General features: G+C 39.1%; 1 pseudogene; it reads left to right on the top strand.

Annotated features, from left to right (window-relative positions):
• The first annotated feature begins 7,769 nt into the window (after positions 1 to 7,769).
• LOC147443100 (uncharacterized) overlaps positions 7,770 to 15,958 on the top strand; it is an 83,009-nt pseudogene continuing 74,820 nt past the window's right edge.

The following is a 15,958-nucleotide window of genomic DNA, read 5'->3' on the forward strand; positions in this document are numbered from 1 at the left end:
GAGCTTCCTCTCCATATACTAATGTAGCACTAGGGTGAATGCCTAGCCTCATGACATCCTCCTAGCTAGAAAAATCATAGAGCTTCACTTTTAGGCTCAAATTTAATGTAGCACTAACTTGCAAGACTACTCTCATGACATCCCTGTGGCTAGCAAGGGTACAAAACAACATCTTTTGGCTCAAACTTAAGTTCGAGCCTTTGCTAGTGTTTTTTTTAAAATGTACTATTTAACTTAAACATATGCTCCTTGTTTAGGTTATAATATTGTTCTTTTTGGTTGTTTCAGGAATGGAGCTTCCAATGTACCAAGTATACCAGAGCAGGGTGCACAAGTCTTCACACTCGATGTTCTTGGAATGTTTACTGACGCCAAAACTACTGCTCCAAGAATAAAGGTTGACAGGACCTTTGAGTTAACAAAATAAGAAGGAGTGAAGTGGTTTGTGGATACCTACGATACAGATGCAAACTACAAAGGTGACATCCATCTATATTTGTCACAAGGTGGTATGAAATATGGAGACATGGGGATTCTTGTGGGTGTCAAAGATGATGTGGATGCAACAACAATGCCATGCTTTGCATGTAATGTGCTACCTATTGGAGGGACCACAAAGGCAAACAGTTTTTGCTTATCATTGGGCACTTTTCATGTAGCAGACATGAATGGTAGCAAACTAGGAAAAGAAAATTCTATTGTAAAATTAGGATTGAAGATCTCTAGCTTCACTAATCGAGAAGACTCGGGTGTAGACTATGTGGAAGACCTAGTGAAGGCAGTGAAACATGCAAAGCGAGTCTTGAGCTTACCAAAGAAGATTGTACCTGCAAAGAAACCAATAGGGGCACTATCTAAGAAAATTGTGGAGAAGACAGGGAAAGCCATAGTTAGGAGTGCACTTGCAGCATCAAGGGGTGCCCGTGCAAGCACTTCAACACATGTAGAGAAGATCACTACCACCAATAATTTAGTGGAGCAAGAAGGTTCACAAGGGCAAGATGCACAAGGACTTAGAAGAAAAAGAAAGGCAAGGGATGATTCTACTCTTGAGGAAGATCGACAAAAACTAGCAAAGAGGAAGATGAAAAAGAGCGTAGAAGAAAGAGAGGTTTCTGAAGAGGAGTTGATGGACATGGAAACTCCATCCAAAGATAACAAGGCATTGACCTTTTTAGAAATCAAGAAGGGATTCTATCCTTTTGGGATTAATGAATTCTTTAGCATTTATGTGACAAGGTGTTTTCCTGCTCCATCAAACTATGTATATAGAAGATTAAATCTAGATTGGGTCAGGATTTTGACTTTAGACTTCATTCAAGAACCAAAGCAAGAGGAGATACTAGCAATTTTGATGCCTTGTGATCCTTCCAGAAAACATCCTCTTGACAAACTTGCCAAAGAGGATGTTCGCAATGTTGATTACTGGATCATCTCTGGACAACACTCTATTAGTGCTGCAAAAAGTTTGCAGGGTGAAAACGTTGCAAAGGTTACCCCTCAATTGCGCCAAGAATTCAAATATAGACGATCAAATATTATTCTCAATTGCCCACCAAAGATCTCTCGTGAAATCTCCAAAGATGCAAATCTATCTGTTGCAATGTCAATGCAAAAGGAGCCATTTCTTGACCAACTTATGCAAGCACGCGCACAATGACATGCAAATGGTTGTCCTTCCAAGACACCACGTGGTTTCAACCACAAAACAAGAAGGACTTTGAGGCTTGGAAGGTACTTGTTTGATTCTTTGAAAACATGGATGTGAGTCTTTTTAATCAATATCTATTTGTAAATTAGAGTCTATCATAGGCTCAAGAAAGACCTCCATGTGCTCATTTAGAACTTAAATTGAGGTTTTAATTTAAGATTTAATGTCACTTGCATATGAGGCTATATCACAAACAAGTGAGGCTCAAATTTAAGTTTGAGCCCCACTTACATAAACCCATGTATTTTGGAATTTTCATAGATGTATGTGAGCATATAAAGAAACAATTCAATCTAGCTAGGCTTGAACTTATTAAGTATGCGTCTCAATCCCACAAGTTAGAGCCTTGTCAATATTGATGTTGGAATTTTCACTTTTGCAGACGTTTGTCAACACCGACTTGCATTTGCTTCTATGTGATGAGAAGATATGGAAGAATTGGGTCAAGATCATGAGACAATATGAGTCTCAATCCCACAAGTTAGAGCCTTGTCAATATTGATGTTGGAATTTTCACTTTTGCAGACGTTTGTCAACACCGACTTACATTTGCTTCTATGTGATGAGAAGATATGGAAGAATTGGGTCAAGATCATGAGACAATATGCTCGAGGCTTGCTACCAAATACAAAGGGAGAAACAATTGATGAAGGTTCCAACAAAAATACTAAATTTCTAACTATGAAAGGTGGTCAGATTTGACAAGCACGTGGAACAGCAACACTGGCACCTACATTGTTCAGGTGCATTTTAGGCCCCAAGAATAAAGAAGTTCTTGAACTACAAAATGCAATCCTGGACAAAACCATATTGCTAAAGAAGAGCAAGCATACCCCTCATAGAATGGACATGGATGAGATGGCTTGGAAGCTAAAAACAGATTGAGTGTTGAAAGAAGCAATAATATCATTCTTGTTTGATTTGACAAGGGAAGATTTATCTTGGGAGCAAGTTTGAGATAAGTACAAGCTAGGAGAGCATGAGTACAATCAAATGAGGAGCTATAGCCAGTACTATGTCAAGGACTCCCTCAACAAAGCAAAGAAGACTCCACCCTCACTTCCAAAAAGTGTAATAACTCTCCTCAATCATCTTTATAGAGCTAATATGGGCATAATATCTCAAGATGAGTCTATTCCATGGAGAATCAAGGGGGTGGGCTTTGATATGGGGAAGATCAAAGACTTTTGCAATACAGATCACATACCATTTCAATTGTTCGTCTTGGATCTTCATGGTACTAAAGAAAAGCTCTCTATAGATTTTTTTGCAAATTTGGCACTCAATCTAAACACATTGAATGCACAATACGAATATGTGCTAGTGTGTTTTATTGATTTCATCAATATCGGAATGCTTGTTGAAGGGGTTTCTATCCAATCAACTAAGGTCCATATTGAATATGGAAATATCCAAGCAACAAGAGATGACTCATGGATAGATGGAACTGTGGACTCTGCAATGGTTGCTCTTTTTGTTAGCAAGGTTGATAGACTTGAGGCTATTGGAAAAGCTCATACAAAAAGAGTCTTTTTCTCAGGCTCTTGTGGCAAGGATCATGAATTTATTGATAGAAACTTCATTTATGGCCTTATCACAGGTTTTGTCCTGAGCAAAGCCATGTTTTGGAATTTTTTTACAGTGGAGCTGTGTTGGAGAAAAGCTTGTCAAAGAAGAGAAGGGAAATTTCTCTATGTAAAGATGATTCTGAAGCAATGGAGTTAGAATCTTAATGCTCTAGTCTTTTGGAGAGCAATCTATCCTTACAGGAGTGGTGTGGTGTAAGTTAAGCATGACTTGTAAGACAAATAGTGGAGCTAGATGATAAATAAAAAGAAGACCTTAACAATCTTGACATCGATGAGAAAGAAAGCAGTGAGAGGATGTTGATGGAAATGAAGACAACGATAACGTAGACAACATGGATGATTGTGAAGTTCAAGAAGCTACGAATTTTGATCATCAAGGGGGGGGGGGGGGGGGGGGGGGGGGGGGGACACAATGTTGGAGAAATGAGTCCAATTGTGGATGTTGAGTGTGCAAAAGAAAATGATGAAGATAATGAGGATGATGATGCAGGCAATGAGGATGCACAAGAGGATGATAGAGCCCCTCAAGACACTGTAGTAGCTGATGAAAAAGGTGCAAATGTTTCTTAGAGTATTTTTGATGCTAGGTTTAATGATGCATGGCATTATCATGTACCAATAGACTCCTAAAGTATAAAACGGTAGGATAGTGTATTGAATTGATCAATTGTGATACTTTAGGTCCTTCAAACACTATTTTACTAATACTATCTTGTGTCTTTATCTAAACGTATGTCATTTTAATTAGATTTAATTGCTGTTGTTTTAAAAAATGATGGGGGGGATCAAACTTGAGTTTGAGCCATCACAAAGCATAGCTAACATACAGATGTGTATTAAGAGTAAGAAATTTTGGTTTTGGTGAGACAATAATGAAGCATTACCAAACACTAATGAGGCTCAAACTTAAGTTCAAGCCTAACAAGGAGAGATAGTGAAGCACTTGTGTATGAACTTCAATCACAAAAGTCCTGGGGCTGAGTTTATCTAAGTGAGACTTGAAATTCCATATCCTAGTGTAGCACTTGCATATATTACGTGAAACTCATAATGTCTTCGTACCTAACAAGGCATTGAAATTTAGTTTGTAGGCTCGAACTTAAGTTTGAACCTTGCTTCCACATGTTAGTGTAGCACTACCATGTGGGGCTGAGCTCATGAGCACTACCATGTTAGGCCAATCTCAAGAGCATTGTAGTAATATAGTCTTCCAAATAGCAATACTTACGGATCATGAAGTAAAAAGGATCATACCTTGAAAAATTCATAGTTAAGAGTTTTTTGAATAGGCCCTAGATGTGCACAATATAATAATTTTATACATAGTGAATGCATTGAGACTAGACATGGCTTGAGATTTAAGCCTTACACTTGAAACATAAGCTTAAGGTTAAGACTTACGCCTTAGGCATGAACTTAAGTTTGAGCCTCACCTCCAAATGTGAAATAGGTAGCATGTTAGGTGAGCATCACGTGATCATGTGTATGAGTTTCAACAACAAAAGTCCTTGTCATAGAATCCTACCTAAGTACTTCCGAGTGAAGCTCACAATTTCATAATCTATTGTAGCGATTACATATGTTAAGAAAGAGTCATAATCTATAACAAGAAACTGATATTTATTTTGTAGGATCGAACTTAAGTTCGAGCCTTGTCTTTGTATGTTATTGTAGCACTACCATATGAGTCCAATCTCATGAGCATTGTAGCAAAAAAATATTACAAATAAAAAAATACTTATAGATTATGAAGAAAATTGGATGATACCTTGAAAAATTCATAGATAAGGGGTTTTATAAATAGGTCTTCAGTGCACATAGTATAAAAGGTTTTCACATAGTGAATGATGAAGACTAAACAGGGCTTAGGACTTACATTTTAAACTTCAAACATAAGCATAAATTTTGAGACTTAAGTTTTAGGCTTGAAACAAAAGCCTAAACTTTGAGACTTAAGCCTTAGGCTAGAGCTTAAGATTAAGCCTCACTTTCAAACGTGCTTTAGGTATCATTCTAGGTTAGCATTTTTGTGTTAATGTGCTAAATGGAGCCTTTCTAGCATAAAACGTTTGGGTTAGATGATGGAAATGAAATGGATTCGATGGTTATTGAAAATCCACTAAACTATTTTCTACATAAGTAAAAATTTGGCCTTTTTCATCTTTCAGATGAAGACAACAAAATAGAAGACGGAGATAACATATCTCAAGCAGCACAAGTGCTATCCACCATTTTTGGAGAGACCCAGTTTCATAAAGGTGATCTTGTAGAGCACAAAAGTGATCTTGTAGAACAAACCTCTCAAAAAACATCAAATGACATGACTAAAGAGAGCGAGCACATGCTACCTACAATTGGAGAGATCCAAATTCATGAAAGTGACATTATGAATAGTGAAGAGGAGATGGTGGTGGTAGAACATCAAAGTGATTTTGTTGTGCAAAATTCTCCAAAACCTTCACACGACACTAACAAGATGCATGTCATAATAATCAATATCTAATTCTCCTAAATGATTTTCTCATGTTAAACTGATCATTTAATATGGGAAAATGCCAGGGGAGAAAAAGCTAGAATATTCGTTAAGCTAGCAGCCGGCCACAGTAGGGATCCAAAGGAGGGAAAATAGGGATCCAAAGGGGGGCCCATCTGCAAAAGAGCCATGTGCAAAAATGGGCTAAGAAGACCCTAAGGTTCAACCCATTAATGCTAAGGTTCCAAAATTCAAAGGTTGTGTCCAAAGGTCAACTATAGGGGAATTGGATGCTTTGTGTGTGTCCAAAAAAGTCTTTACACATCCCTACTTAGGAGGGGGTGAGCCTTAATTGTAGGGGATGAGAGAGAAAGACACACACACACACACACAAGCTCCCTTTACACAAAGGGAGTGAGGGACACATGTCAACTCCCTAGCCCAGATGCCCACAAGGTGTACCCAATTTCTATTGGATGGCCTTGGAGTTGGACCAATGAGAATTAGGCTAGATTACATCTAGTTTAATTAATTTAAAAACACTTAATAAAAGAACCAATGAGAATTAAGTCCTCTAGAAGACTATTGGACAGTCTCCCAAGGGGTCCAATGAGTATTCAGGAGCCCAATGGCTTGCCTGATTCCTATTGGCCAGGAGGCAAAGGGGTCCAATGAAAGTTTAGTTGAATTGTTAAATTACCTAAAGCTCTCACAAAAGGGGAAAGGGGGACACATGTCAGAAGGCTATTACTTATGCTGCTTAATTGTCATTGGCTAGCCCTAGGGAGGTTCAATGAGAGGACAGCAAGAAGAGGGGTCGCCCATGAGAGAGAGGGGGCTGATTTTTGCAAGGAATCATCACACACACACTCACACAATCTCATGTGTGAAGAAAAGAATACTCTCTCTCCTTCTCCAGCTTTAATGGAAAGCTTATCACCTACTCCAAGCTTGTGAGAAGGGAGGCCTACACCAACAACTCTTGGCTTTGTGATGCAAATCCAACCAAGAGCCAAGATTCAATGCATTCTCATCTCTCTACCATGCTAATTACTAAGCTAAGCCATTCTAGTATGAGTGATTATGTGAGGAGATGTATATCTTTCTCGTAAGAATATTCCTTCTTCCTCTCAATCTACTCTCATACCCTGCTAGCTCTCACCGTCTTTGAAGGTGTGTGAGGTCTTGGGTCTGAGACCGGGGATAATTGATGTTGTGTTTGCTAAGTGTTTTGCTTAGTGGATGAAGCATTCATGCTCATTGCACTAGCTAGTCTTGAACGAACACAAAGAATTGTATTGTACAATGTCTCTCTTGATGGGAGAAACCATAATACAAAGCCTTTTGGAGAGGGGACCGGATCCATGCAAATCGGGTCCTCAACTGTTGTCAATATCTTAATTTCTCTCTCTTTTGAAGGTATTGTTCATGCTATCTAACTAGGCGTTATGATTTTTGTTGCTCTCTCCACCCAAGCACTCTTGTACTTATCATTAGGAATCTATTCTAATGAAATGCCCACTATGTTCATGCTAATTTCCACTTCACACAAGGTTTTAGGCCATTAAATGTTACACTGGTATCAGAGCACAAGGTTTCTCTTTTCTTGCTCAAGAAGGGAGTTCCTCAAGCTAGGTATAAATGGTTGGTATTATTAATTGCCTGTGAGTAAGTAGAATAGGGATTTTTCAGCCTTGTAGTGCGCCTGCCTTCGTGCAGTTAATGGGGCATCACCCTCGAGAGCTATGGTATTAATAGTGGAGTCCTACGGGGCTTGCCTACAGCTTAACCACTATTGAGCTATTAGAAGCTTGACAGAAGCCGGTGCTATTTTGGTGTTGAACGACCCTCTCTTCTACTCCTTGCAATTAATGGTATTCGAGCCACGGGTACATTAGCTTGAGTGCTTTTTCTAAAGGGTTAAAGAGGAGTAGCAAGTAGGGCTTGAAGTGCCAGAGTACACCTAAAAGTTGTTAGAATGTCTAACAATAGTGAAATTAATGTTGATAACCTTGATTGTGCTAATGAGCAAGCTACTAATGATGCTCCGATGCTTGTTAACTATCTTGTTTCTAGGCTTCAACAAGCCATGGGCAATCCATCTCTTCAAAGTGAAGTGCAGCGGCAACTCGGTGCTCATGGGATTCTCCAAACTCACCACCATGACAAGAGAATACCTAGAAATCCTATTTGTGAGACTTCAAAAAGAGGTCTCTCTCCGATTCAGGAAGAAGAAGAGAATCCATACGAAGGGCTCAAGAATTTACTTCTTCATGATGCATCTCCTTCCCAAAGGAGAACTCAAGAGCCTCCACCGAAGGAACGAGAAATAAGCGAGTCTCCCGCCACCTCGGCAGAGATGGCACCACGAAGACGGCGGGCTAAACACTCTCCATCACCACCAAAGCCGAGAAGACCATCGCACCCTTCTCCACACTATAATTCAAAGAGGGATGATTAAAAGCAAGAGAAGAAAAAGGCGAGAAAGAGGACACCCTCTACTCCATCTTCTACATTCTCTTCCTCTTATGAAAGTGATGGTGAAGACAATGAAGATCAAGACAAGAAAAAGGCGAGAAAGAGGTCACCCTCTTCTCCACCTTCCTCAAATTATTCACCTTCTGAAGAAAGCGATGGTGCAACCTTTGAACTATCAAAAAGAAGAGGCCATAGGATATCCTATGCAGCATGGAAGAGGTCGTCCAAGCTGAAGAAGTTCAAAGAGGGAGGAAAGAGCATCTCTTTCCTTACCTATGATGGCACCTTTGGTGCTACGGACAAAGTCTTGGCCTTTATCCAAAAGTTTGATGCGGCGTTTGGAGATGAGGGCTTCACGGAGTCCTCTAAGCTATGCCATGTAGCTATGCACTTTCAAAATTCCGCCAGGCAATGGTGGTCTAGCCTACGAGCCAACGGTGAAGCTCCGCGAACATGGAAAGCTTTAAGAGCTTCCATTATGAAGCAGTTTTTGGCCACTGATGCCAAAGAAAAAGTACTCACCGAATGGCAAATCTTAAATCTCTCTCCCTATGAATCCATCCACAAATATGTAGACAAGTTTTGGGACCTACAACTCAAATCCAATGTCTTCAAAAATGTTTATTTTGGAGAGCAAAAGCAACAATTTTGTGTGGGCTTAACCGAAGAAATGGCGGAGTATGTCAACTCCCAAAGGCCACGTACCATATCGGTGGTAATACACCATACTATGGTGGCCTCTCGAATCAATTTCCAAACGGGGGTTGAAAGAAATAATAATCCCACGGAAAACAAGGGTTCCAACGAGCCTAAGGGGAAGGACAATGTCCAAAAGTCTCCTAAGGGCAACTCCAACAAAGCCAAAGAGAAGGGAGTTTACAAAGCTAAAAAGAAACTCTCTCCTGAAGAGCTTGAGCGTTATCACAAGGATAACCGGTGTTTCAAGTGCGGCGAACAAGGGCATGCGTACCGCCCCTGTCCCCAAAAGAACAACCGTCAAGATCCTCCTAGAGCTACCTTGGTTGAAATCCAAGAGGAGGAGACTCACCAAATTCACCACACACAAAGGATATCTTCTATGCCATGCTTGGGGAAAGGTAAGAGAACATGATGCTTTTATTCTCTTTGACCCTAGTTTTACTCACAATTTTAAATCTATAGAGTTGGCCACCAAGCTAGGCATACAAGCCTATGAGATGGGAGATGTTCTACCCGCCGCAGATAGTGCTTTCAAGGGGCAAGAAGCTTCAGTCACTCCCTTAATCGGGAAATTAAGGCTTCATGTCCAAAGCTATGTGGACAAAGAGGACTTCTTTATCTCTCCTCTCAAGCATGAGGATGTAATCCTAGGGGCACCATGGTTTGATCACTTGGCTGCCAATGTTAAATTCCCTGAAAGGAGAATCTCCTTTAAGTTCAGGTAAAAAGACATGTATATAGATGCTAAGGAAATGGGTAACACTATTCCCATTGTACATACACCAGCTTTCAACAAGTCAATAAAGAGCTCTATTTTCGTGTACATGATTTTTGTTAAAGATTCTCAAAATGAACCTAATGCTTTAGGAAAAGAAAATAAAAGCAACCAAAAGTAATTAGAGTTATCCAATTTTCTCAAGGGGTTTCAATATATTTTTATTGACGACATCCCTTGTGAGCTACTTCCTAAACGAGGTAATGATGACCATGCAATTGGACTTCTTCCAGGAAGTTCACCGCCTAATAAACCTCCTTATAGAGTTTCTCAAGCTCAACAAGAGGAGATTATGCGGCAAGTGAATGAGTTAGTTGAGAAGGGCACGGTTAGGCCTAGCTCATCTCCATTTTGCTCACCTGTGCTATTAGTGCAAAAGAAAGACGGCACATATCGTATGTGTGTCGACTATAGAGCACTAAATAGGATCACTATCAAGAATAGGTTTCCTGTTTCACGGGTAGAAGACCTATTTGATAAGCTACAAGGATCGAACTACTTTAGTAGGATTGACCTAAAAAGTGGCTATCACCAAATAAGGATAGTTGATCAAGATATTGTAAAGACCGCATTTCGCACTACATTTGGTCTTTACGAATACATTGTCATGCCTTTTGGCTTGACCAATGCACCAACCACATTCAACCGCTTCATGAAGAAGCTCTTCAGGCCTCATCGATCCTTCACTAGAGTGTTCTTTGATGATATTATCATCTACTCTAATTCATTAGACAAACACAAGCAACACCTCCAAGTAATATTTCAAGTTTTAAGAGAGAATAAACTTTATGTTAATCGAAAGAAAAGCGAATTTTTCTTGCAAGAGATTCAGTATTTAGGTCACATTATCTCTCAAGATGGCATCCAAATGGATCCATCAAAGTTAGAGGTAATGGAAAAAAAGCTAGAATATTGGTTAAGCTAGCAGACCGGCCACAATAGGGATCCAGAGGAGGGAAAATAGGGATCCAAAGGGGGGGACATCTGCAAAAGAGCCATGTGCAACAATGGGCTAAAAAGACCCTATTAAAGGCTCAACCCATTAATGCTAAGGTTCCAAAATTCAAAGGTTGTGTCCAAAGGTCAACCATAGGGGAATTGGATGCTTTGTGTGTGTCCAAAAAAGTCTTTACACATCCCTACTTAGGAGGGGGCGAGCCTTTATTGTAGGGGATGTGAGAGAAAGCCACACACACACACACACACAAGCTCCCTTTACACAAAGGGAATGAGGGACACGTGTCAGCTCCCTAGCCCAGATGCCCACAAGGTGTACCCAATTTCTATTGGATGGCCTTGGCGGTGGACCAATGAGAATTAGGCTAGAGTAAATCTAGTTTAATTAATTTAAAAACATTTAATAAAGAACCAATGATAATTAATTCCTCTAGAAGACTATTGGACAGTCTCCCAAGGGGTCCAATGAGCACTCAGCAGCCCAATGGCTTGCCTCATTCCTATTGGCCAGGAGGCAAAGGGGTCCAATGAGAGTTTAGTTGAATTATTAAATTACCTAAAGCTCTCACAAAAAGGGAAAGGGGGACACATGTCAGAAGGCTATTACTTATGCTGCTTAATTGTCATTGGCTAGCCCTAGGGAGGTCCAATGAGAGGACAGCAAGAGAAAATAGCAAGAGGGGTCGCCCAAGAGATAGAGAGGGGGCTGAGTTTTGCAAGGAATTATCACACACACACTCACACAATCTCATGTGTGAAGAAAATAAGACTCTCTTTCCTTCTCAAGCTTTAATGGAAAGATTATCACCTACTCCAAGCTTATCGCCTACTCCAAGCTTGTGAGAAGGGAGGCCTACACCAACAACTCTTGGCTTTGTGATGCAAATCCAACCAAGAGCCAAGCTTCAATGCATGATCATCTCTCTACCATGCTAGTTATTAAGCTAAGCTATGCTAATATGAGTGATTATGTGAGGAGATGTATATCTTTCTCGTAAGAATACTCCTTCTTCCTCTCAATCTACTCGCATACCCTGCTAGCTCTCACCATCTTTGAAGGTGTGTGAGGTCTTGGGTCTGAGACCGGGGATAATTGATGTTGTGTTTGCTAAGTGTTTTGCTTAGTGCATGAAGCGTTCAGCTTCATTGCACTAGCTAGTCTTGAAGGAACACAAAGAATTGTATTGTACAATGTCTCTCTTGATGGGAGAAACCATAATACAAAGCCTTTTGGTGGGGGGACTGGCTCCATGCAAATCCGGTCCTCAACTGTTGTCAATAGCTTAATTTCTCTCTCTTTTGAAGGTATTGTTCATGCTATCTAACTAGGTGTTATGCTTTTTGTTGCTCTCTCCACCCAAGCACTCTTGTAATTCTCATTAGGAATCTATTCTAATGAAATGCCCACTATGTTCATGCTAATTTCCGCTACCCACAAGTTTTTAGGCCATTAAATGTTACAATGCCTCAAAGAGATGAGGATACAGAGGGCAGTGAGAAGAAGGGTGAAGCCAATGAAGAGCTCCAAGTGACTCTGGAAACCAAGGACATACAAGAAAAAAGTGACAAAGGGATAGGAAAAGAAACACCAGATACAAACAAAGTCCAAAGCATTCAAGAAAGGGAGCAAGGGATTGAAGTTGGTGAGAAAAACAAAGGTACTTATTTGTCCAATGTGATTAGTATAGATATGGCCGTTTTTGGAAGATAATACAAAATTCTATTGTGTTGTCTTTGCAGGTGAAATTGACATTCAAAATCAAGGATCTAGTGTGCCACAAGTAGACATCAACGTTGAGGAGCTACGTCCTAATGCACGAAAACGTAGGCCACTTGGAAGCTTATATTCTTTTGAGAGAGATGGAGATAAACTAGTCTTTCAATCTTTCCACATCAATAGAGAAACGCAATCACTTTTAGGAGACATCATTATAAATGAGTATGGGAGTATGAGACATAAATAAACGCGTGCAATTTATAATTGTGTGCTGCAAATATATGGTCCCTTGTTTTGAGATTTATAAGTGCAAAAACTTAAATTGTTATCATTCTCTTGTATCGTATGCAAAAAAATTGCTCATGCATTCAACATGAAGAAACATGCACTCATTCTTGATCTTAATGGAGTTTTACTCAGCAAAGAAGACAATAGGCATCCATGTACAGATTGTGTCAAAATTGACCTTGGTCACACCAGAAGTGTTGTTCGCCTGGGTTTTTTTGAATTTTTGGATGAGATATGTCAGTACTTTCATGTTGGTATTTGGTCCACCATGCTACAAAAGAATGTTTGCACTTATGTGAACACTCTTGAAAAGCATGCACATAAAAAATATCGTTTCTTTATGGTATGGGCACAAGAAGATTGCTACATCCATAATCTTCGAAAAGTGTATAGACCAGATAAGCCTAATGTTGGGGCTATGTTTAAGCCTTTGTTAAGTAGAAAGAATACATTGCTCATTGATGATAGACCTTTCAAGGGATGTATTAACCCAAAAGATAACTGCTTATATTTTGAAAGTTTTCAAGAGAGGCCTGACTATCTTCTTTGCAATGATCTTCTACCATACCTTTTAAATCTAGATAATACAGATGACATTCGATCTGTTATTTCACTCAATCGACTAGGACAATCTCCAATCACAGAGGTTCATGACCTATTTACAAAGTTTCAAGACATTATGGAAGAATGGGGCATGTTCAATGTCCAAGTTCTAAGGGAAGAACTTCACAACAATTCAGTCGAAGTGGAAATCTCATCTTGTGCATCTTCACAGCTACCATTGTGCAATAACAAGTTAAGTTATGTTCAAGAAAGTAGGGGCAAAAAAGTAGTAAATTCCTTAAGCAAGGATCCATCTGTGTTGGCATTCAAGTTTGGTGCGCCACAATTATCTTCAAACCAGCTGAACTTGTTAAAATTGTCTCACAAAACAAAAAACTTAAGTGATCAACATGCTATTGCTTATGCTACTAGCTTGGGGTATGGTCGTGGTCATTTCATTAAGGGAGTTGCAGCAAAAGCATTCATATCAAAGCTACAAAAGGCCTACTTAAGCTTATGGGTAGGACTCACTTTAGATTATCAAAAAATATAAAAATTAAAATCAAATTTTTATCTAATCTAGCATATTTTCTATTGCAGGTGGAAGAAAAAAACCAGTAAGGGCTTGGCGTGCACGTTGACTCAATCACCTGGAATGTTCACATACATCTAGAGTGGTGGAAATGTGTTAAGAAGATTTTGACCAAAACAATGTGTTGGGCTCTAGTATTCCAGCCAAACAATGTGTTGGGTCCAATTATTTGAACATGAACCAAATATGTAAACTTTTAAATTTCATCAACCAGATGTTATTCAACCTTGGAAAAGAAGTCTCTCTTTTATCTTTGTGGTTGGAGCGCTTTGTACAAGATTTCTTCTATGTATTGAAGAAAAATATTTTCTTTTGTTGTCTTCTCAAGGTTTAAGTATATATATATCATGGATAAAATAAATAATGTTGGTGCACAATGTGTTAATTGAAAATAATATCTCTTCCATTGACCATCATGCCTTTTTTTTGGAACAGGAGATTCTGAAGCATATAAATTTGATTTCAAATGTACAAAGCATTTACTATTGAGGTGGCACATGTCATTGAGGACTCATAGGCCTAGAAGGAAATTGATTCCACCACCCTCAGATACTATACGGAAACAAAGAAGAGTATTGATCCTTGAACTCAATGGTGTTTTACTTAAGACCATTGAAATGCAACATTGTGATGTATGCCCAAATTGGGGAAAACATATGCATCTCGTTGAAGAGAGTATAAATGTGTGGCATTTTATTTGCAAAGATGCATTCACTTTCCTTGATTTTTTCATGCAATGGTTTGAGGTGTGGATTTTGAGCACTAATAGATTGCAAAGGACTCGTTGTATTCTTGAGTTATGCTTTCCACAACACCATCAAGAATTTAATGTCATAGCAGGACACGCAGCATGCCAAAAGACAGATCTTCTAATTGGATATCGATTTGTATACCACAAGAACTTGGATGTAACACGGAGAATTTTTCATGATTTGGATGGAAATAATACCTTAATTTTTTACGAGGCCCTTTACAGTGTAATGTAGAATATGCCCGAAACCTACTTGATTTTTTCAAAAATGTGGAATGAATTAGAAGAAGAGCTTGAAAGTTTTTTGGAGAGAACAATCACTGCATGGTTACTTGGTTGGATCTATGCAAGGGACAAACGAGAGTATACTTGCAATATGTTGGTAAATGAAGAAGCTTGTGATAGAAAAACCTTGTACGTATTGGAGCAATACATGAGAAAACGCAAAGTCTAATGATGTATTTATAGTCATTGAGCCTCTCGACATAGTATCATTTCCTCAGATGAGTTGTACAATACTTGGATCCATGTAAATATGTGAATTGGATTTTACTTTAATCTTGGTGTTTCTAAACACCACACTATTTTGAGGTCCCTTCAATTCTAAAATTTGTTTTTTATTATTATACATTTTTTTTTGTGAGTGTTGATATAGCCAATTCTTTAACGTTAATGTCTCAAATCTGAGCTACTGATTCAAAGAATTTTTTCTGCATGAATAATGTTGTATAATGCAAATTCAGTTTAATGCCATGCTTCCCTCATTCTTTTGATGTCATTGTAGTTGATGCATATAAGTATGTATATAAATACACATATCCCTATAGATATGTGTTAAGGGCTATATGAAACATAGAGTGTAACCGTGAATACATGATAGCTCAAAGTACACAAAAATACTAAGTTTTTTAATAGCGTTATAAGAAATGGGACTTGAATAATTCCCAAAATTCCTAAATAGGTCTTACTTGTAAGTATCTTCATCACCAATAAAGGGGTGTAATTTTGTCTTGATCTTTGGGGTCCATCCTCTATTCTGAATTCCCATAGTTACGGGATGTTTCGTGTCTTGTATATCACCCAACTCGTGCTCCATCATGTGCAATCTCTTCCGCCAGTCAATGTGCCCTATTTCGAGATTTTTTAATCACATATCTCTCTCGTGCACATACTAATGACTTGTGATGAGGCATTCCTCTACATGTGAACGTTTATTACACCACCATTTCGTGTTGACTACCTAGAGAGCATTTCATGTTTGCTACACGAGGTCATGTATGTTTGCGTCCTAGCCGCATTGATGCTAGGTGGTGCTCCATCCTACCTATAGGATCACTCCTACCTTGAGATGATGCTTGGGGATGGTGAGGCTATGTGTGGTGTAG

This window comes from Adiantum capillus-veneris, chromosome 14 (assembly GCF_014529385.1).
Source record: "Adiantum capillus-veneris isolate H3 chromosome 14, ASM1452938v2, whole genome shotgun sequence".
Classification (NCBI taxonomy): Eukaryota; Viridiplantae; Streptophyta; class Polypodiopsida; order Polypodiales; family Pteridaceae; genus Adiantum; species Adiantum capillus-veneris.